The following is a 24,489-nucleotide window of genomic DNA, read 5'->3' as shown; positions in this document are numbered from 1 at the left end:
ACAAGTTTTCCCTATGGTAGTAAATATATATTTGAACATCATGTTACTGACTGCAAACTAGTTCATGCTTTGGATATGCTTTAATTTGTTAAACATTTTCTTACACTTGTGTGTTCAGATTATTTAAAAATTTTCACTCCTTAACTAACCCAGTAATGGACATCTTTCACATGTGTCCTAAGGCAAATTTCTAGAAGTTAAAAGTTTGGGTTCAAAGGTTAAGAACATTTTTAAAACTCCTGGCACATTATTGCAAAATTGCTTTCCAAAGAACAAAAGCACTGTGCCAAATTACATGTCTACAGGAGATGAGCCTTTTAAAAGATATAAACACAAGTACACACTAGTACATATTCATATTGACCTTGATTTCATCAAAGTCTGAAATCTTTCTGAATGCAAACAATCTCTTTATTCTTAGGCATAAGTGAATAGATGTTTATATTACATAAAGTCTCAGAGGTGATCATTGGTTTTATCTGATTACATCTATTTCAAAATTAAAATATATTTTTAAAGCAAAAGAAGATACAATTTTTGGTATCTGTAACCAATGACATATTATGTATTTTGCTGTCACTTTTTATAACAACCATCTAAAACCATGTAGCTGGGGGCTTCCCTGGTGGTGCAGTGGTTGAGAATCTGCCTGCCAATGCAGGGGACATGGGTTTGAGCCCTGGTCTGGGAAGATCCCACATGCCGCGGAGCAACTGGGCCCGTGAGCCACAACTACTGAGCCTGCGCGTCTGGAGTCTGTGCTCCGCAACAAGAGAGGCCGCGATAGTGAGAGGCCCGCGCACCACAACGAAGAGTGGCCCCCACTCGCCGCAACTAGAGAAAGCCCTCGCACGGAAAAGAAGACCCAACACAGCTAAAAATAAATAAATAAATTAATAAATTAAAACCATGTCTGATCCATCTTCTCTCATTATCAAGTCTGGTATCTGTGCTACCTGGTTCTAAGTAACGTGAAATAGTCCACTGTTTATTTAGACTTCATTAATCTTCTGTTTTTAGCCTTTGCAAATATAAAATTGTGATAATCACCAATCACAAGAGAAAATTAGCCACATACACGGAAATCAAGAAAGTTCTCTCTCCGATTTCTATAAAAAACTGGGAATAAAATTCACTGAAACTCTCAAGTTATTAAAACACATTCTTTTGCATCAACATTTTCAACTATTTTTATGTGTGTTAAATACGAATTAATGGCAATATTATTTACTTCAACTTCTTTCCTACTTTTGAACAACTAATAACAGACAGAAGTAACAGAATCAAACAAAGACCAACATTTAGAAAGAGAATCAATTGTCCCACTAGATGAGGTAATTCTAGACTAATTTACAACTTGAAATGGTAAGTGTCATAGAATTTCTTTTCTAAGAAGACACCAAATTTGGAGTTGAAAGATCTGGTTTGGCTTTTTCACTTACTAGCTGCATGACATACAGCAGTTACCTTACCTCTAAGCCTTAGTGCCCTAAACCATGAAATGGTGTAGGAATAAAATCAGTTATTGCCCATAAAAGTGGATAACACACAGTAGGTATTTTGAATATCAGTCTTTTTCATTGGTAGGCTAATTCCTTTATCCTTTCTCATAGCCCTTATTAGCCAAAGCAGTAAGTGTGGGGCTTTATTTATAACTTTCCAGCTAATGTTCTACTTTTTATCAATTTTGGAAAATAATGTGATGAATACAAATGAATACAAATGAGCTAAATATATTGGTGATGTAGAACATGAATAAACCTCCATTTTATTTGTCAATGGGGATGAATTTTTTCTAATGAGTCACAGAGCTAGCAACGGTGTGAGGAAAACATTTATCCTATTTTCCTAAATACAATATAGAATCTATTTTATGGTTTCTTCAAGCTGCTTTAAAATTTTCACATCTGTACCACTCTCCTACAAAGGGTCCCAGATGATTATTATTTTTATTCACTCAACTCTGTCATAGCACGGAAGAAGTCATAGAAAATATATAAACAAGTATTGTCGTGAAATATTCTTTTCATTCTTTTGAACCATTTAAAAATGTAACCACTATTCTCTAACTCACCTGTTGTTCAAAAACAGAAGGTGAGCCAGACAGGCCTGTGGGTCAGTTTCCAGACCCCTGCACCAGAGTCACACTGTTTGAACTCAAATTCTGGCTTTTCCCTTTGTGACTGTATCAACCTGAGCAAATTAGTCTCCTCCCTCCACTGAGGGGTCTAAGTTGGAAGGATAACTGCATTCATGTGACTTTTAGGGGGTCTGAAAGAGGAATACATGAAAGTGCATAGCATTATGCATGGGAGGCTGCCCCACATGGCAGCTCCCCTCCGATTCAAGCATCTTTATTTTCATAGGTATCATGTACCCTGGAAACACAAGATCCTTGAATCCGGACAGACTTGCACCCAAATCCTGACGGCTGATTGTTAACTGCGTTTCAGCTCACTAAGGTGTCACAAGGAGGCTGCAAGTTACCTGCACTTCAGGATTGATGTGAGAACCTGGTTCTCAGACTACACACTGAACGTTTTACTGAGTCTCTGGCATAAACAAGATGTTTAAAAAGTTTTGGCTACTGTTATTTTATGCTAAACTCTTTTTCCTAATCTCCATAGGGTGTAGGTAGTTGATATACTTTCTATGTCTGTACCACTTATAACATGTGTCTGTCTCTGTGTGTATCTCCTGTCAAGCTCTGTACTGAGAACAAAGCACTCATATTCAAACACAACCCATGGTTATTGTTGGGAATTCTTGAGTTCTCATGTATACGTGGTTCCTAATCTGGACAACAGATCGCTTCTGGGAGCCAAAGTTCTCAATAAGGAAAAGTATCATGCATTACCATTTACTCTCCATCCCCTCCACTTCACTGTGATATCAGAAGAGAATAAAACACTGGCCCATTTGGGGGTAAAGATCACTAATACTACAGAGAATAGAAGCTTTGCCTGCGTTGGGAAGAAATGAGTAAAAGGAAGAATCAAGGACAAGAGAGGCTAAGGAAGAAACACAGAGGGAGGGAGATGTTCTGCCTGGTTTTTGAGATTAGTAGGAAAACCAGATTGAGGCACCCAAAGAGTGACGTTGGCTCCGAAGGGGGATGATGATACTTCCCATGTTATGCTTGAAAGTAAGCAACCAACTCCAGCTAGTGATTTGAAGGAGTCACTGGATCTAATCCAGGCAAAAGGAGCCCAGTGAAGAATCCAGGGGAAGACTTGGAAGCACAGCGGTGAAAACGGACCCGAAGTCTTGTGGTCTAGTGGAAGTTCAGGGATGAGAAAATGGGACACTGTGGATGTTCAGACTGTACATAAACATGCAGATCGCATGCGTGCTGGTGGTGTTTCCTGTTACTGAAAATCTTTAGGGAACATTATAAGATGAGTACTGCGTTTGCAGAGCAATGCAAAACTGCAGGGGGCGCTACTCAGACCCCTGTCTTGTAGTCTCACGTGAATGGCACCTGCTAGAGCTTTGCTGAGCACAGCCTGGAAGGCCTGAGCATTAGCAAGTTAACAGCTGCCTTTCCTGCAGAGTGAACTGGTGTGTGTGTGTGTGTGTGTGTGTGTGTGTGATGTTGGAGCAGAAACCTTAATGCTAAATAAAGCGTGATGCCTCCCAAACGTAACTCGGTTTCTTGGTGCCAAGGCCTTATCAAGACAAGGATTATACAAACTATATCCTCTTTTGAGGGTCTTGGTCTCCACAAAATACCAAGCACGCCCTTGTAACAGTTGAGGCAAAAAGTCTCTGGGTATTCCAACTACTACTGATCAAAACACACACACGCACATTTACACACACACACAAATACATAATTATACCAAATATATGCAGACATTTTATGAAATAAATACAGTAGGTGCTGCCTTTCCCAAAGCCATCCAGCCAACGCTGCTGACTGTTGAAGCACTGCTCAGTACAACCGTATGCCCAATATGAAGGCTGTAAGAAGTTTTCAAGTTATGCCTTTACAAGATAGTATTTAGTATTTACACTATTGGAATATCTGAGACTGGAGGAAGCTTTATATGGTCAAGAAGAATTTCAAATCGAAAGGGTTATTTCAAAAGTATATATTTGCCATTCCTGACAATGTGGTTTACTCAAAGTATCACTTTTCATAGGCACTGAATTCATAATAAACACCCGTGAATATACAAACAATACGCCTCACTTTAAATCACTGGCGTGTGCGTACACCCAACCTACGACAACAGCACGAATATTTTATGGGAGAAAATAACAGAAGTATCTTAAACGTAGACATACAATTTTGTGCTCACTTTAGTTCCATGTCATGGACATAAATATTGTCTGAATCTGTCACCTATGAATGCGGGAGCCCAGGAAACAAAAGGACTTCCAGACTTGATGGGAATGCCTATTCTAGAGGATAATGGTTACAAGGAACTTGCAAGTCCACATCAATAAAACACCCCACCTTCCAAAAGCCACGCAGCAAGCCAATGATTTTGGAAGCAGAATCTTACACATGAAGGGCAAGTTATTACATATAGTGAATATACACACCACATTCAGGAATCAGGGAGAAAGCTATCATTCTTAGAAGCCCTTAGGAGGAAAACAGATGTCAAAAACGATGACAACTAGGCCAATCTACTACATGCTCTAGAAGTAGTACCTATGAAGACTTTGCCCTTGAATAGCCTACTATAGCGTGATGGGATAAAAGGATGTCTAGGCTGGGAGCCAGCAGACAAGTCTATGGCCCCACTATGCTACTGATATACTATGGGACCTCTGGTAAGTCACTTAACCTCTCTGTGCCTCAGTTTCCTTATCTGTAAAACAATGGATTGGATTTTTATGGGCCCCTGCTCTAACATTCTGTAACTCTCTTTTATCTCCTCAAATCTTCTCTCACATTAGCATTTGATTTCAAGAGCTAAGAATAAAGTCCAAACACTTAGGTTAGCATTAAATTCTCCATATTCTGACTACAGCCTTTGTCTCCATCCTTATCTTGGTCTATTCCTGAAACCACATCAATATCCCATTCGGATCCTCTTTTTCTCTCACTCTTCTGTTTTTCTTCCCTCGACTTCAGCTGAACTGTCTTTTACTCCATTCTATCATTTTCCAGAGCCACCTCTGGGTTACAGTTCTATATATCTGTCATCACTATAAGCCATAAGCCCCTCGAGGTCAGAGGCTGGGCCTTATGCAGGGTTTGTGCAGTAACCAGCAACACTTTTCTCAAAATATATCCTTGAGAGTGAGCGGTGATTCTGGTCTCGGTAAAACAACAAAAGGTCTGGTTTTACTTTAATCAATGATATATTTTGTTAAAAATCAAAACCAAGTGAGCCTGAAGAAAACTCAGTTCCTCTCACCTTTGTTGGAATGAATGCCTTTGAAAAGGAGTGAGAATTAAATGACATTTCGGATCATTATAAATGGTTTATTTATCTTTAAACACAGACTAGCCAGGATTCACAATTTCCAAAGCAGGAAAGGCTCAGGTAAACAACATAAATGTTACCAGACTAATTATCCACAGACTGCAGAGCAACTTTTAATGAATTACGTTGCCAAGTGATTAAAACACCTCATGGCCGGAATAAGGTTAAACATTTTCTAAGGTGGGACACAATTGTACTCACCATTGAAAGGTGTCAGAATTTGCCTTTATTCAATGTCGAAGAAAAACTGGTCTCCTGTTTGAGTTAGACTACTCTATTTCCCACGTAAAAAAAAGCTTTACTTTGAAATTACCAAGAGAATAACCACTCCATGCCTATTACTCTTAACAGAAATCTTGGCTGTCTTTTAAGACTGTTACACATTCTCCTACAGAGAAGCACACATCAATAGAAGATGTATCACTGTAGGTCTTCCTTTTCTTTCACAGGTTAGACAATAGTTTTTTGAGAGCCGCCCCCCGCCCCCCCACCGCAAGTCTCTAGGTGACTTTTTCTGCTTGTAGATCTTGTGTGCCGGCCCCAGGATGGTGGCTGGGGACAGGGGCACAGCATACTGCTCCGTGAGACCCATAAGGTAGCTGTAACTGTCCTCCTTGTGCTGTGTAAACACAGCCAGCAGATTCATCTCCTCGTCTGGCGCCTTCACCCGGGCCACCTTCTCGGCCTCCAAAGTTCTCCTGCAGGATCTGGCACTGGTCCGGAGAGGCCCGTTGCAAACACTGAAACACCAGCCAGCTGCACTTGTTGTCCTGGATGTCAGTGCCGATCTTGCCCATCACACTGGGGTCCCCAAAGAGATCGAGGTTATCATCCTAAATCCAAAAGAACTCTCCCTTCTCCAGCAGGATCTTCTTGGCATCGGTATGCTCCTTCTTCCCGTCAATGCCCACCACATACATGGCAGCAGCTATAGGAAGATAGAAGGAGTAGAAAGCTGTCTTGTATTTGACAATAGATCTGTACCTCTTTTCAGTGAATCTGCCAAGGTCCACACTGTCCTGGGGGGCTGTGATGAGGTCCAGGGTCTGTCCGATCTCAGTCTGATAAGGACTCTGTAGGAAGAGCTCGATCAGGTTCAGGTAATAGGGCTGCTCCCAGCAGCAGAGCTTCCCCAGGCGGTAGATACATGCTTCCAGGAGGAAAGCATCACGAATGGCAGCCAAACCTATGCCTGGCTTCTGATACCAGCAGATCTGCCCCCCTCGGGTGAAGAATGCATCCATGAGGTCGTCTGACACCAAGAGGAAGGCTTGGAGCAGTTCCACGCACCAGCCCTCAGTCATGGCCCACCGGAGACTGTCAGCATCTTGCTTCCTGGGCTCCGACAGCCCCCAGAATGCTACCAGCACCATCAAACCCCGATGGTACTTGCCTCGGATGGCACAGTACTCCAGGACCTCCCTGAGTCAGGCAATAGCATCTCCTGTCTCTGGGTGCCCAGCGTCCTCCTCAGTCGGCACCTTGACAGTCTGGGATAAGTGCTAGATGAAATCCTGCCTTTCTGCATAAACGTCCAATTTCTGGTCTCCATCTATTCTGAGGGAGGAGTAAAATACTCTGTTCCCGGATGCCAGTTGCTGATTGTCACTGTAGGTCTTAATCTGCCTTTGTTACGCCCTCTGTACATCACCAAATATGATTTATGTGATTTCAGAGAACTTCCTTTACATTTTCCCCATCCCTAACTCTGCATATCTTTTTAGCTCAGAAAGATATTAAAGATTAAAATATTTGATATGAAACTAGAAAGTGATATAGCAGTACAACCTTTAAAAAGGCAGACTTTTTTTTTTTTAAATTTCCCAAACTAATAGAAGAAAATGGCAAGTAAATGGTGAGCCTTCGAGGAATTGGGCTAGAAGTTTGAGGTTTCACAGTCCTAAATGGTCAAGTAAGAGTAGGGGGCACAGATGACCAGTTATAAAGTGGTTCACCATAGCAATGTGAGTTAGTACTGAATGGCTGACACAAACATTTGCTCTTAGCAGTCAACTTTGAGACCTCAAATGAAAAATAGTACAATGGCATCCAATCCCAAAGAAGCACATTTAACTCACAAAATATACAAACTCAGCATGAATGTAGAGAAAGTAAATAAATAAGCAAACAATTTAAAAGAGAGGAAAAAGGTAATTTGACCATTCAGTTGGAATGGTGTCAAGATAAGCTTTTGGAAGGGCTGGGGGAAGGGACAGATTGGGAGTTTGGCATTGACATGTACACACTGCTATATTTAAAACGGATAACTGACAAGGACCTACTATATAGCACAGGGAACTCTGCTCAATATTCTGTAATAACCTAAATGGGAAAAGAACTTGAAAAAGAATAGATACATGTACATGTAAAAAGTAAGGTAAGCTTTTAAAAAAAGTATATTGTGGCCCCAAACATAAGGCAACTATTTCATCCGAGGCTATTCAATGTCAGGGAAAATCTGACTGTGTTAGTAAAAAACAGTGTGCAGTAGACTTACTTCAATTTAATCTTAGCACAGAATTGCTGAATAATGGATGACAGTTTTTAACGTCCTATGTTTGGAATATCCCCTTCGTTAACTCTCGCCCGAGTGTCAAGCAATTATTCAGTGGAATCTTGAGGGCTCCAGGGGTGTCTTCATCTCCCCCAACATCTATGAAACACAGAGTGCTAATAACTCTTCTTCTCCCTTATGGATCTGACCCATTTAAGATGCAGATAGAGATAAAGACCGTGGAATATTTGTGCCAGAACCGGAAACAGAATTGGAGATGTGGCCCCAAACCTTTGTATCATAAAATGAGGAAACTGAGACCCAAAGAAGTTCAGGGATTTGGTCCAGGTCGAAACTTGCATGGGGAGTCACTTGGGAAATCTCAGGACAGCAAATACAGGTCTTTTTTCATTTCCCAGATGGGTTTCATCCTAAAAAGTGAGCTGGAACAAATTGGATGGTAGTCATCTCACTGCAGATTTATCTGTGGTCAAGGCAGAGGTTTCAAAGGCTCTACAGCTATCTTATACCTGAGCTGGAAAGTTCTTCTGATCCACTTACTGTTATCAAAGCTTAGTACATCTATTTTTCTTGGAATGCAGTTTATTTAAATCGAGAGCTGGTATTATTTGTCACATCATAGGCATTTTTACAAGGCATTACGGATGTTCTCTGAAACCTTCACTGCGGTTATGTTGATGATTGGAAATGCCAAAAAAATTACCCTTCATACACAAACACACAGGCACTAATTCTAATTAGTCAATTCTAGTTCAAGTGGAAGTAATGAAACATTTCACCACCATCTTTTTTCCCAGGAAACTAGAATATATTTTGGCTATGTAAAACACTTTTTTTATTTAAGCATCTATTATTATAGAATAAAGGCATTCTGCAAAAATGGCATTTAGCAATTCTCTCATATCTGAAAATAATTAGAAAAAACCATTTTCTCATGTAGAAATGTAATTTTCTATGTAGATGAACATAGCCCCATTTGGAAGGCAGATAGATAAGAACTCTGAGGAATTCATTGAAGCATCGAGGCTATGAAGATCTACTCAAGTTGCCTGGCTACATCTGTCCTATAATAACGGGATGCTAGTGTTATTTTTTCTTGTAATACTCAGAGACTTGGTAAGTACTAATTATTTAATATCTACATATTTTTTAGAAGTTGCAGTCCATGTAGACATTACTAATATTAGCTGAAAAATGAGATTAAACTTTATTTGAGAATTTTATGCATTAGACCCCAGAAGACTTTTCAAGATGTAACAAAGGGAATTGAGAAGATGGAGGGAGGGATGATCCAGGTTTTGGAAGTCCTAAAGCTTTTTAAAACCAAGAGGAATTTTGTAAGAAAAAATATAAATACATTAGGAGTAAAGATGAAGATTCATTTAGGCTGAGAATAATCACAAAAATGACAAACTGTAAAAAGTTGACAAACACAAACGTCATAAAATCCAGAATAATAACAATGGCTGACATACCCTTTGTGATACTTTTCACGGACAGTTGGCTGCCTCAGTCTGTTTCAATCCTCCTTTCTCCTCCCCAGAGAGAGAAACTAGAGAAAGCCCGTGCGCAGCAGCAAAGACCCAACACAGCCAAAAATAAATAAATAAATTTATTTTTTTAAAAAAAAGAGGCACTACTTCCTTTCAGATGGATTCATGGGGGCAGCACCAACAGCACAGAGGTGCAGAGGAGACACTGTGCAGGAAACAAATGATAGGGTTTATCACCTGTGGACTGAGGGATCTGGTGTGTGGCCTCTGTCAATGTCAACTTCCTGATACCCCTGCTGTTTGTGGATAATGTTGCCAGCCAGGAATGAGTGTGGCTGAAAAAAATCAATGGCCTCTGTGTAGCCAGGCCTTCCCTTTGAAGTCTCATCCATTTTGGGTACCTTGTTGAGACAGTTCACCTCCTGGGCCTCGTGATGTCAGAAACACCCTTCCATGCTTTCCTACAAACCACCAATCTTCCTCCTGGCTAAAGCACTGCTTAATGTGATATGTCAGCCTTTACTTTTGAAGGCCATTCATGAGTTCCAGGAAGAAACTAAACCAAAATGGTCCAGGCATGGTCCTTGCCCACTGTGCTAAGCTAGGAAGCTGGATGGTAATGCAGCTCTGAGGCTGGACTTCAGCTGGGGCTTAAGAAACAGCCCTCGGGCATCCTGTATGTGCCAGCATCTATGCTGGCACCACAATGAAAACAAACCAGCAATGTGTAAGACACCCTTGCCCTCATTAAACTCCACATTCTATGAGGACACAGGCTCATAAAAATACACAATATTTATGAGGGCAAAGGATGAGAACAAATAGAAAATTTTAATTTAAAATGATGCATTTTAAGACCAAGAAATGCACGGGGAGTTGCCTAGCTCCGTGGTCCTGCTGGGAATCGCTCCTGACACGGGCTACCAGAGGCCCATGAGAGAGAGGTCTTGATTATTAAGAAAACTGGATGTGACATCTGTGGGCCTTTGAAACCTCATCCACTCTAGTGAAGCCAGCTCCCAGAGTACTTTGTGGTCACTTTTGGAGCTTTCTACCTTATTATGCTAGAAGGAAAATCACAGCAAGTCAGGACGCCTGAGTTCTCAGGCTGACCATCGGTTTCTTCCATGAGCCTCGGTGATGGCTCCTCCAATAGCTAAATGACAGTGGAAACGAGTCAAATGAGGCCTCTCAGTGTCTCAGCAGAAGGGATCCGGTTTCATCTTTTATGTGGAAAATGCTCTGAGCTCCAGGAAGGGAGGGAGGGCAAGGTCCCTCCACCTGCGCCCTGCTGCCCCCAGGAATTGCAATCATCATAAACGTGACATCTGGCTAAAGGTCCCAGGTGTAGGGCGCTACAGGAAAGCTATGTCGTGGTGTTCAAGAAAATGGTTTAAGACATGTTATGTCCTCCTCCCACCTGCCTTACTCCAATGTATGAAAGGCATGCACCTCTATGACTAAACCAACTGATAAAGAAAAATGAGAAAGCTACACACATTTTTTCCAGCTGCTGTTATGCTCCAAGTACTGCTGTTCTAGGTGTATGGAATAAATCAGAGGAGGAAACAGACCAAGTGCCCCTCGTTGGGCTTACATTCCAGTGTCAGCGTTGGGGGAGGACAAACAACAAAACTAGTAAATAAGCAAATTACCAAGTATGTTAGAAGGTGGTGAGTACTGCAGAAAAACAATAAATCAGGGAGATTGGGGGGCAGGGTGGGGAAGAGGGGAGATGATATGATTTTAAAGGGTATGATCAGGGGAGGAAGGCATTACTGAGAAAAGTATATTTGAAGACAGACTTGAGAAGGGGGCAGTTTGTGAGCCCTGTGGGCAGTTGGGGTGCAAGGATGTTCCAGGCAGAGGGAACAGACAATGCGAAGGCCTTAGGGCAGAGACACACCCAAGTATTCACAGGACAGCAACAAAGGCAGCGTGACACCTCACCGGGGGCAAGGGAGAGCACAGTAGTTCTGTCGCTTGAATTGTGTCTCACCAAAATGCATATGCTGAAGTCCTAACTCCCAGTACTTCACAGTGTGGCCCTTCTGGGAACCAGAGCCACTGTGGATGTAGCTAATTAAGGTGAGGTCATACTGGAGTACGATGGGCCCCTCGCCCACTAGGACTGGCGTCCTTATAAAAAAGGAGAAATTTGGACAGACATGCACACAGTGAGGCTGCCAGGTGAAGACTGGCATGATGTGGCACATGTCAAGGTCCCAACAGAGTCTAGGAGACAGGACTGGAACAGATCCTTCCCTGATGACTTCAAAGGGAACACAGTCCTGCTGACACCTTGATCTCAGACTTCTAGCCTCCAAAACTGTGACACAATACATGCCTGTGGTTTAAGCCACTCAGCTTGTGGTACTGGGCTCTGGAAGCTCTAGCAAAGTAATAGGCAATTAGGCCAAAGCGAGCGTAAAGGGGCAGATGATAAAAGGTCTTAATGCAAGGACACGGTAGGTGAGGTCATCATAGCATCTTGAGCAGAGGAGTGAAATAATCTGCCCAAAGGCTGAGTTCCAGAGCACTGCAGTTTTATGAAGTCTCAGAAAAGAGATGCTGAGAAAGAGCCACCAGTGACGTAAAAGGAAACCCAGGAGAATGTGCAGCAGGGAAAGCCCATGGTACTTTTCTATCTAAAAGCATAGTCAGATGGTATGGCACAAGCAGCTCACTGTGGGTGGATCGGGGACAGTCACTGAAGAAGGAGGACAGACAAGTCCATCAACTTCCTCCAAGGCATACGCAAGCCAGTGAAGCCTAAAAATATCTTTTAAGTCCATGGGCTTCCCCATGGTTAGTGGAATTTGACTTTTTTTCCCTAAATTTGACATTTATTTATCAGAAGAAAAAAAAGAAGATAAATGGTAAAATCCTGGTTTTGGTGTGTAGGTCTTCTATTTGTGCTGAGTAAAACTATTATGAATCACTAAACAGGGCTCTTGAAGGTGAACCAGAAACGCCAAGGGTCTCAGAATCTAGTTTAGAGATTCATTCAGAAAACGGCTAATTCACTCAACTCCAGTGGCTCCTAATACACACGACACAGATTCTTAAAAGGGAGTCCTTGACCTCACTTTGCAGCAACTCTGCTTCCCTAACTCCCCATCTGTACGGCCTCATGCAACGGGGAGATTCCTGGTGAAAGCCACAGCCCTAAGCTGAATACATAAGGTGACTGAATGTCAACCCAGAAATCCCATCCTGACAGACACACAGAACAACTTCAATACTCCCAGCTCCTTTCATTCAAAAGTCCCCATAGCCCTAATAGGCCAGACTGGTCCAGCCTGCTCCCTGCAAGCACTGACGCTGAAGCCAGTCAGCCTGGGTTAGAATCCTAGCTGGGCAGCTCACTACCTAAGGATCTCGAACTTGCTTGAACTTGAATGGCCTTGGGCTTCGACGTACGTAACTGTAAAACAGGGATGATAACAGAACCGACTTCAGAGTATTGTAATAAGGATTCACTGAGTCAATAGCTGTACTGAACCTAGAACATGCCTGGCACTCAGTAAAAATTATATAGGAATCTGTTAAACCCATAAACAAACAAGTATGTATTTTTCCCGGAAGAAGATTTTGATGAACAAACCAAAAAATAAAAAGGGCTAGAAAAGTCTTCATATAGTAAAGAGAAACTTTTCAAGGTTTTAAAATATTTGCCTCCAGAAAACAATGTGTACATCAATCACAACGACTCCTGGCTATGCATGTGCGCTCACCTGCTCACAAAATCCTCACCTACTTTAAAAGTTTGGACTTGACAGGGGCTTCCCTGGTGGCTCACTGGTTGAGAATCTGCCTGCTAATGCAGGGGACACGGGTTCGAGCCCTGGTCTGGGAGGATCCCACATGCCGCGGAGCAACTAGGCCCATGAGCCACAACTGCTGAGCCTGCGCGTCTGGAGCCTGTGTTCCTCAACAAGAGAGGCCGCGATAGTGAGAGGCCCGCACACCGCGATGAAGAGTGGCCCCCGCTCACCGCAACTAGAGAAAGCCCTCGCACAGAAACGAAAACCCAACAGAGCCAAAACTAAATAAATTTTAAAAAAAGAAGTAACAAATGTTCAAGTACAACTGGTGTCTTTAAAAAAAAAAAAAGTTTGGACTTGACAGATTTTTATAAACTGTAGAAACGGAAGGTGAAATTTCTCAAGCCACATTAGCTAAATAAACTGAAACAGAACACTTTTCAACCAAAGCGGATGATTTCCCCCAACATGAATTAGCAGTGACGATAAGTGTACACAAGCCAAATGGTTAGCCTTTTCAAGCGACGGACGGCGCTGGGACCCCAGGAATCCGTCACCCAGTCCTCATGGCACCCTCAGGAGGTGTGGCCTGCTGTCACTCTCTATTTAAACCTGAAGATACGACCTCAGAGATGTTAAGTGTCTTCTCTACCCTCACACAGCTATGTGAGGTGGAAAAGCAGAGCTGGAGCTCTTTACCACACTGCCTTTGCTCACCCCAAAGCCTTCCTTCAGCCTCTGCTCAACCTGCCCTGCAACTCTGGTTCCTCCGCCCCTTCCCGGGCTCCCCACACCTGGCCTGCTGCCCGCTGCTGCCATCCCCGGGGCCCAGCGGAAAAATCAATCCTGCTGAGATAACGGTTTCCTTGAGAACAGCACTCTGACTGCTGGGGAAACTGCAGAGAGCACAAAAGGGGTTCCTGTTGTATCTGGGGCTTTGTACTTCTTGGACGGACAAGCATTTCTATTCCACTGGGGAAAAAGAGGTTCTACAAAAGGGCACGTCCATGAAGGTGGCAGGTAAACTAACACACTTGACTGGTCTGGGGAATTATGATGATTGTTAAAAATTTTGAGGCTGTCAGTGACAATTACTCATTTTCCTGAAGTTAAAAACCCCCTGTGGTGAGAGGGGCGGGGATCATAGATCTGCAAAATTCATCAAGACTGCTGGTAAATATTGACCATCATTGGGAATTTCTATTACGAATATCTGCCCTTTCAACTCAATGCAGCACCACTTGAATTTCATCCAAAGTTACCTGCATAAAGTAAACAAGCTTCATCACCCATGTAGACGGAGACCAGCCCGCCTCAGCTGGTGCTACCATCTCTTTCTATTTTTTTCTCCCTCATTCCCCGCCTACAATGGAGAAAACTGGCTCAAAGAGCCAGCCAGCTAAAGGAAGGGGCAAAATTTGATGGGGTGATAATTCAAGTTGTTCTGTGAATGATGGGTAGATCCCGCAGGTTCATTCAACACGGACAAATTTTATTAGCAAAACTGCTCATTCAAATTACCAGGGGAACTAGGTTTCTGAACCCAAAAATGGTTCATTCCAAGCATGCCCATTATTCTAAATTTCTATTATTTTCTCAATTCCCAGTTGGATTCTGCTGCCTTCAAAGGCGGCATTGCTATTTGCAGTTGCTGACACTTGCTAGCGACGGCTCATAATTTCATCTAACGGTGGGACAACTAAAAATGTGACTGAATTAGCGACAGCTGTACTCCATCCAGCCACAAAGGAAAGGCAGCAAAGCTGGCGTGGAACCACCTTCTGAAGGGGGATACACAGCCTCTCTGAAGAAAGGACAGCTACCAATAAGAACGCCCATCCCTTATTTATTAGTTTGTTTTTTGAGGCAGGGAGAGAAGAAGTTGTGTAACTGTCAAGTAATTGCTACCAAATGGAAAACAGGAGTCACTTGGGGTCAACCAGGGAGCATTGACTAGGCTGAAAACCCCCCGACGGGATCGGTATTTGGTAGTCAAACGACAAACCACAAAACCACAATACATGGTGGGATCATGGAAAAGAGACAATTAAATCCAAGACGTGTTGAATTTTCTGCTCAATCTTTCACTCTGCGTTAGAGTACCTGAAAACGAAATGGGCTGAAACAAGCTGCTTTCACACCGTGTTGGCCTAATTACCTTTCAAGATTGACACATACAAACTTACCTGGAAATCCAGGTCCTTCTAGTTCTCCTGGGTCCCTCCCTGTAGCCTTCCAACTGCCTTCCGCTAGCATCCCACTTCATGCCAGTGTGCAGTGCCAGGAGTTATAAATAAACCTGCTGCTACGGCCCCCAGTAATAACCATGATTTCCCTAAAAGGCATGCAAGTGTCAAGTTGTCAGCTTAGTTTCTGAAACTCAGTGAATGCCAGTGCACAATTCCCAGGGCGTGGAGAACTAGCCTACCCCAAATAAACATGCCTGGAGAAGAGGAGAGCGATTTAGCTAAACAAGCAGACTCACTTCAGGGAACTGGGGTGGTAGAGCTCCAACCTGGATGCTGGCCCACACTCTTTGGGGAAGAGAAAGGAGGAAGAGATATGGCAGGAGGCGGTAACAGCAAAGGGTGTGTGAGCCTCCACGGAAGAGATCATGGGCGTGTGGGCCTCCAGTGACAGTGGGCACAGGCCTTGGATGTTGAGCCAGTAATCACAAACTTCACCCTGGACCAATGACAGGCCATTGTCAAGACCAAAATGCTCAGCATAGAAGACACATTATGTTACGGAGAACATGCTGGAAGCGAGAGATTCCCTCAACCATAAGAAAGTGGTGGCGAAGAGGACAGGATTCATGGACCTCGAGATGATACTAAATGACATCGGTCAGACAGAGAAAGACAAATACCATATGATATCACTTACATGTGGAATCTTTTAAAATGATACAAATGCACTTATTTACAAAACAGAAACGGACTCACACACATAGGAAAGAAACTTATGGTTACCAAAAGGGAAAGGCTGGGGGAGGGATAAGTTAGGAGTTTGAGGTTAAGCAGATACACACTACTATATATAAAATAGATAAACAACAAGGTCCTACTGTACAGCACAGGGAACTATACTCAGTATTTTGTAATAACCTACAGTGGAAAAGAATCTGAAAAAACTGAATCATTTTGCTGTACACCTTCAACTAACACAACATGGTGAATCAACTATACTTCAATTAAAAAAAAAAGACATAGGATTTGGAGTCAGATAGACCTAGTACAATCACCAGCTTCATTATCTTCTAGCTCTGTGGCCTGGGTACATATTTGAGGCCAGGTTGCCTCAATGCAGAGCTTGAGACAAGGATTAGGACATATCTAATTTACTGAGGGCTGACTCTCAAGTAAAGCCTATAAGAGAATGAGAGGAAGAGGAGGACTGAGAATGGGAGAGAGCGCTAAGAAAGGACCAGGTTTCTGGTGAAGCTTCACCTCAACCTGATCCACAGGGGCCTCTGGAGGGTGTGAACCGTACTGTAGAGTTGTCCTTGCCTGAGGTCACAGGAGCTGGCTTTCGTGGGTTAGTCACTGCCTCTGGCTCACAGGTGGAGGGGAGGATTAGGGAGGGTGCTAACCTCCTGGGCAAGGCAGCTCCCGTCGCTGAGGGCAATTATTTGAGGAGGGAGCCTCTGTCAGTTCAGCAGCCAATGCTTGGAGCAGCCGTGGGATGGGCCGACAGCAGTCTGGATCCAAGCCGGATATGGAAATCATACAGGATATAAAGTGCAATATAGATAATTACTAACTGTGATGAAAGAGTACCTGTGTAGTACCCTGGAGCTGAGGCAGATAATCTAAGGAAGATAAACTTGAAAACAGTGGGGTTCAGTTCACCAGAGAGCACAGAAGGATGCTGGGTTGGCCACGATGGACAGGGGCTGGGCTGCCGTGCAAGCAAGTGGCCTCCACTCTCGGGAGTGTGAGGTGCAAGCGGGGCCAGATGAGCAACTGATGCTGTGGGTGCGGGTGCGGGAAATCTGGGGGCTGGCGGGAGGAGGGGAGTCACGTAGGGGCTCTGGTTTCAGGGTGAAGACAGCTGTGGGACGGTTACGGTGGGACTAAGGTTGCAGGTTTGCACAGCGACCGTGTCTGGGGCTCGATGCGTGGCGGGCAGGCTTCAGCAGCCGCCCTGGCGCTCAAACCTCCCTCCTCCAGGACCACTCTGCACGGGCAGGAGAGCATCTTCCTCCCGCAGAGCCCCCTGGCGCCCTCTACTGGAAGTCCGTTATCACGGAGCACGTGTCAAACAGCTCGCTCAGAGCCATGAGGCAGCAAATCGATGACTGACCTAGCAAAGTAAAGGGGATCTGGATGGGGCACCAACCAAAACCCACTCTGCACAGTTTTCTCCAGAAAATAGGAGTAACATCTAGTATATTGCTGTGCAGATAAAAGATTTTTTTTCCAGTGCATGACACAGGATAAGTACTCAACGAAGGCTATCAATTGCCATTCATGTTATCATTACCGTGTGATGACAAACCATGGAAAGAAATGGTGGGTTGCCCCTCTCCACTGCTTTTAAAAGTGCCAAGCATCCAGGCTACCTCAAGCACTGCTAAGAAGAGGGCTAACTAGAGACCAGTCTGCCCAAAGCAGGAGATATGAGATTCTTCTTGGATTTCCTACTGAGTCATTTAGTCCCGGTAGGATCCCCTGGGAAGGAAAGTAAAGCTGTGCTCGCCTTTTAGCAGATGAACAGAACAGACTGGTGAAACTAAGTCATGCTCCTAGAAGGTGCCATACTAACCAGTACCTTCTTGCTGTCAAAACAAAGCTCACACGGTTTCTAGAGGGCATCCCTGGCTGTCTAAAGGTTTATCCTCACCTGTACATCCTTCACCACTTTTAATCACTAGTTTATATAGGAAGATGCCATTATCAGATTTACAGATGCATAGATGGAAGGGAGAAGTAATATAGATAGATGTGGGATAAAAAGAACATTAAGAGGACATGTGTTGCCCAATAGAAGCAAAATCATTATTCGTTAATTTTTTTTAGTCCTATTAATTATACTGCCATGATGACAACGCTTATTGAGCTTTAACTCTGTGCCAGGACTGTGCTAAGCAGGGGACCAGAGTCATCGACTCATCGTAACAACCCTATGAAGTTGGTATTACTCTTACTCTCATTTATGGGACGACGGGGAAGGTCAAGGGAGGAAAAGGACTCAGTCGACATCACACAGCTACGTGAGTAAATGCTAACCCAGATCTGTCTGCTTCCGGAGCCCGTTGCTCTTCATTACGACAGTGTATCCGAATCCAGGACATGTGGCCTTGAAGTGTGGCTCTGCTCTGCCATTCCCTGGCTGTGTGACCAAGTCACTTAACTCTCCAGGCTTCAATTTCCTCATGAGCAAAATGAGGACAAGAGTAGCATTTCCCATAGGGCCATTGTAAGGATTAAGGGAAATAATATTGTAAAACACCTGGCAGGGTGATGGCTATGCAAGTGTTCAATACATAGTAACCGTGGCTAACATTAACAGTCATCATAAATTAACTTAGGATGGCAAAAATCCAGACTCAAAAAGATTTTGCCAACTCTGCCCCATGGCCCACACTAAAATTATGATATTTCTAGGAATAGAGGCAAATGCCCGCACAGGGATTCCAGAGTCAACACGGTACAAGTATAAGACCCGGCTCAATGACAAAGTTAAAGGAGAAATTCATTTAACAAATATTTATCGGTTGCACCTACATTTTGCAGACACCATGCTGCAGGCTGAGGACACTGCAGGAAACCACAAAAATAAAATAAAATCCCAGCTCTCATTGAGCTCATGCCTTTGTGGGATACGCAAAGGATGAAAAAACAAACAGATAAATGCAGAGCCTGTCAGATAGTGATAAATACTGTGAAGACAAATAAATCAGAGTATTGGGATAATATATGGGAGAGGGGGTGATCAGCAAAAGATTTTCTGATAAAAGGAGTCAGAGATGTGAGTGTGGGCATGTCAGAAGGAAGAGTGTTTTTTATTTTCTGTGTAAAAGTTTGGTTTAATTTTATAATTAATTGAAGACATATTATTTATTTAGCGGCACGTGGGCTTCTCACTGTTGTGGCCTCTCCCGTTGCGGAGCACAGGCTCCGTACGCGCAGGCTCAGCGGCCATGGCTCACGGGCCCAGCCGCTCCGCAGCATGTGGGATCTTCCCGGACCGGGGCACGAACCCATGTCCCCTGCATCGGCAGGCGGACTCTCAACCACTGCGCCACCAGGGGAGCCCCATGGAGGGGATTTTGATTTATGTTCCAGCCACTGCGGGGAGAAGAGACTGTTGAGGAACATGGAGGGGCGGGGGGTAGTCGTCTGTGCAAGAAGCATGATAGCCTGAACTACAATGGGAGCAGTGGAGTTGGTAAGAATTTGTTGGATTCTGGAAGAAATTTTTAGTTTTTAATTTTTGTTTTAAAGAAAAGTTTGATGTATTTAACAGTGGTAAGAAACAAACTTCTGTGTATCAAAACACATCAATTTTTTAAAATTGAAGTATAGTTGATTTACAATGTTGTATTAGTTTCCGGTGCACAGCAAAGTGATTCAGATATATATATACATATCTGAATATGTGTGTGTGTGTGTGTGTGTGTATTCTTTTTCAGATTCTTTCCTTTTTATTTTATTTTTTAAAAAATCTTTATTTTATATTGGAGCATAGTTGATAACAATGTTGTGTTATTTTAAAATAGAGCCAATAGGGTAGCTGATGGTTTAGATAGACAATGAAAGAGAATGGGAAACACCAGGGTGACTTCAGGTTACTGGCCAAAGCAACCGAAAAAATAGAGTCTGGTTTAATGACATGAAGATTAGGGGGTGGGAGGAGATTTTTGGTGGGAAGGTACAATCAAGATTTGGGTTTTGGGTATTAAATCTGGGATGCCTACTAGACATCCAAAAGAAGACATCCGGTAATTGGCTGTATATGGGTCTAGAGTTCAGAGGAGAGAGTTGGTCTAGAGATACAAAGGTGAAAGTCCTCAGTGTATAGATTTAAAACCCTGGAACTGATAGGATCACAGGAGTGCCTGTGGATGGAAATGAGGACAGGTTTAAAAGAGAGTCCTAGAAAACTCTGCTGTTTAGAGCAATGGACAGGATTGAAAGGTTCTATTGGGTACAACAAAGGAAAAGATGCTGTTTAATTTTAAATGGAATGGATTGCTTCCAAAGAAAATGGGGTCCTGTTCCATGCTCACAAGGAGCCCCAGTTGACAGCAGTCAGAGATACTGTAGGGGTTCCTCTACTGGATGGGAAGAAGGGGTAAGTGACCTCCAAGCTCAAAGCCAGATAATTGACTAGGAATCCAGAGAGATCTTTAGTTAAAGGCCTACACTTAACAAGCTCTGTGGCCTTAAGCGACTTGTGAAACTTGCTTAAGCCTTCAGCTTCCTCACCGACAAAAGAAAGGAGGATAAGATATTCTTTAAAATTCTCCCCTGACATCTAAAAGTCTATAATTACCAGGTATCCTTTTTTGTGCTATTTAACTCAGATGTTACACAGCCCAGCTATAAAAAAATCCAAAGTGATTTAAGAAATCCAAAGGGTTGCTGATTTGCTCAAAATTAATTAATTAGATTCTTGGAATCTGACAAAGCAAAGCCTTCCCAGGTAGGTCCTGAGTTATCTTTGCCAGAGCACCTGCTCACACTTACCCTGAGTTGATACAGCTGTATTTCTGTGATAAGCCATGTCAGAGCAAGAAAATTTAGCTCAATTCAAATAATATGAGCTTTGACCATGAAAAAAGTACAGTGCTGGATGCCTTGGGACATGGGAACAGGCCTTCTGGGTCTTTGCAATCTAGTTCGTAGATGGCCAGAGAAACACTTCTAGTGAAGGGGAGAAAAAAATGACTACCCAGAAATATAGTGTGATGGATGCAGAAAATCCAAAGAGGAGGTCGACCGTGTGTTGGAAAGGTGGACTTAGACAGAAAAAGCCAGTGCTCACATTGGGGCTGGGAGATGAATAGGGTTTCTAGGCACAAGGTAATAGGAGTCTTGGAATCAGATAGGTCTGGGTTCCAAACCCAACTCTCTTAACTACTAGCTGTGGGCCATTGGTTAGATTCTTCACTCCTAAACTCAGGCTAATACCTTCCTGTTAGGGTAGTTGTGATGAAAACTGTGATAATTACATGGAAGATAATACCATACTGGCATCTGAGAAGGGATTAATAAACCCTAGTTATTAACATGTGGGTAAAGAAAGTGGTCTTGGAATCCCAAGGAAGATACAACATGAATAAAGTTCATGAGTCCCGTATTCCCTGACCTTGACCTGCTTGCAACCTCTCTTCCTCATCTTATTCTGGCTACTTTCCATCAGGACTGTCCTTGTTATCACATGGAGCTACTTACCAAGCCAAGTATAACTTATATTAAAACTCATGTTCTCCTACATTCATACATGTATCACCCAAACAAATTCTGCCCTATCTAATTAACCCTTGTGCTATTATTTGCCTCTACTTTTCTTATCTAAGTTCTCCCTTAAATACATTTATTTGATTAAAATATTTTATATCACGATTTTAAGTGGAAATCCAACATGACTTTCCATAAGATGAAGAGAACTAAAAAGTAGATGCAATCTGAAACCCATTTAAATTGAATTACAGGTACTATTGTCTGCCATCGTCTTTTAAGTCTGGGGCCGTACTGGCTATGTGTTAAAGAATGGGGGCAGGGAATGGTTAACTAGCAAGTGTGGACGCAGGGGTTAAAGATGTGTTCACATCAAACTGAAGCCTTCTTTTCCTAAATAAAAGTACTGAAAGACAACTGGGAAGAGAAAACTTTCTCACTGTGTGGTTCAATATTACTTAATGTTACATCTGTATAGTGTGCATCTCAGCAGGGATACAGAGCCTTTGAGAACCACTGTCTTGGTTCCCACCAGCCTGCTTTTCTCTGCTTGTCACAATCCTTCATGACTTTCATTGCTCCCTCGAGCACCACCTCCTCCATGGAGTTTCCCCTTTCAGAGGTAAGCTCTCGGCCTTTACATCAAAGTACTTGGGGTTCAGAAAACCCATTTGGAAATACATCACACACTTCCTCATGACCTCTGTTCTATGACTGTTATACTGGCAATTTGCCCTTGCTTTTTAAATTACTGTATATGTTTTTTTACACCCTCCCCAATATAAGTCATTGTGAATGCAGAATCTGTCTTTGCCACCCACGGTATCTCGCTCTGACACACCTTGAAAATGGTAGGCGTGGGACAAAGTATGTAGAAAAGTGTGGTCAACGGAAGCATTAAGTACTATGGCCGTATTGGAGAATGGAGATAATCAAGATGAAGACTAAGAATACTGACATTAACTAGGTATTTTTGAAATAAAAATATTTGAATATTGGGTAGTAGGGAAACATCTTCCTGAGATGATTTTGGTTGCATATGGCTGTGAAAGAGGAAGCTGTCAGCACTAACAACAAAGTCACCATGTTTTTGGGATCCAGCAAGAAGAGGGCTCCATCCAGGCACTGCTGTCCAAGGAATCTACTGCCAGAGTCTTGCCAAGGTCCTTTATTTGCATCTCTCGTTTGACTCTCTGGGAAACGTGAATCACTCCTCTTTGGACATGTGTTTTTCTTATCACATTTTTAACAATAGGTACATGAAACTCAGCCTGCTGCAACATTAAAGCAGCCATTTCTCAACGTGTCAGAACCCACTGCAGTGGAATTTCAGGAGTAGAAAGACAAGCTTGAAGAAAGCAATATGCAAAGCACTGTATTACACAAAAGAGGGTAAAGTATTCAAATGAATCCTCTCTCCTCTTAGACTTCACATGAAATTGGAAGGACAATTGCATTACTTTCTACTAAGCCGTGTGTAATAATCAAGACATGAATCATCACAGAGCTAGGTGTACGGTCTGCGAGGATATAATTTCATTTTATGCATTTGGGTAATGTCACTTTAGAGAAAATACGATCATGGGAAAAGAAAACAAGTAGAAGGAGAAAGGAATCATAATTGAGAGCCTAGTGCCAAGGCCATTCCTTGCCCCTTTCTTTCCATTTTAAAAGCTGATGGCAAATCTCTTCACCCACAGAATGTAAGAGGTTTTCTGAAAAATAAAAGATAAATTCTAAAAGGGACTTTTGTTAAAACAGGAAGAGATCTCAGAGATTGCCTAGTTCAAACTCCATACTGTACAGACAAAACAACAGAAGACCAGAAAGGAATGTAAAATGTCCCAGATCACTCGGTCACTTTTGGCAAAGGGAGGTCTGGAATGCAGGTCCCCTGAGCCAAATCTCTAGCCTTGGCCTAAGCAGTGCTTCCCCCCAAGGGGAAAGTGCTTCCCCCCAAAGCTCTGAGCAGAGCTCAAAGCCTGAAGCCTTCCCTCCATTTCAGCCCAGGCTGTAGTAATAGCGAGAAACAGGAGTGTAGTGACACAGATGACAACTCATGAGATACCTGCAGCTCTTCCACTAGCGGTTCTGCGGGTCCTTAGCAAGCTTGTCGTTCCATCTGTGACATCTCTCCTTGACACTTGTAGTGAACAGGCAGCACTTACTTCCCTCAGGTCTCATGCAACCACTGACAATGCATGTCCCTAAGCAAAGCTGCTTTTTGTTTGGAATCCAGCTGCTTTTGTACTGAGAGCAGACGTGAAGACACAATCGTTTGCTTACTTCTGCAAGGGAATTTCAACCTCTTGGAGAATTTGAGACAGTCCACATGACTGGTTTGAATGGTTTTCATTGGAATAGCCAATCTCTGGGTAAGTGTTTAATAACTTTCTAAACTGCCAAAGGTTAAATTAGCTTTGCTTGCAGGAACCCACTCTGTTTTCAAATGGGTGAAGTCTTTTCTTAAATATGTCAGCTTTACTTTCTAGATGAATATACTTCCTTGACCTCAGGAAGTATAATGACATTGTGCCCAAGACATACAAATTATTCCTCCTAAATGAAAAAAGCACATTTTAGTGATTTACTTTCATTTGTAAATGAACTTCGAAACACGGAAGATATTGGTTTGCTTGTGATGGCAATCACAATGAATCTTTTAAGTAAAAAGGCATACTGCCTTAAATTCCAAAGAAAAAGCTGTTGACAAAATACCTAAGGTAAGGAGTTGTAAAAGTATAAATATATGTACAAGGAACATACATTTTATTTTTAAATAAAGAAATAAATGTGTGTGTGTGTATGTGTGTTTAAGTCCTTTCTTTAAGGAGCCATTTCCCTACTATTGCAAGTCTCAAA

The 24,489-nt window shown here is 42.8% G+C and overlaps 1 protein-coding gene and 1 pseudogene across 1 annotated transcript in view; both read right to left on the bottom strand.

Annotated features, from left to right (window-relative positions):
- Window positions 1-24,489, bottom strand: part of KCNH8 (potassium voltage-gated channel subfamily H member 8) — a 384,197-nt gene that overhangs the window by 287,981 nt on the left and 71,727 nt on the right. The gene's annotated exons all lie outside the window — the stretch shown is intronic.
- Window positions 5,833-8,363, bottom strand: LOC111164785 (farnesyl pyrophosphate synthase pseudogene; annotated as a pseudogene).

Source organism: Delphinapterus leucas, chromosome 4, assembly GCF_059928025.1.
Source record: "Delphinapterus leucas isolate spDelLeu-1000000601 "Yukka" chromosome 4, BTC_Dleu_Yukka2, whole genome shotgun sequence".
NCBI lineage: Eukaryota > Metazoa > Chordata > Mammalia > Artiodactyla > Monodontidae > Delphinapterus > Delphinapterus leucas.
The sequence above is the reverse complement of the archived record's forward strand: the minus strand, read 5'-3'. Positions and strand labels throughout refer to the sequence as shown.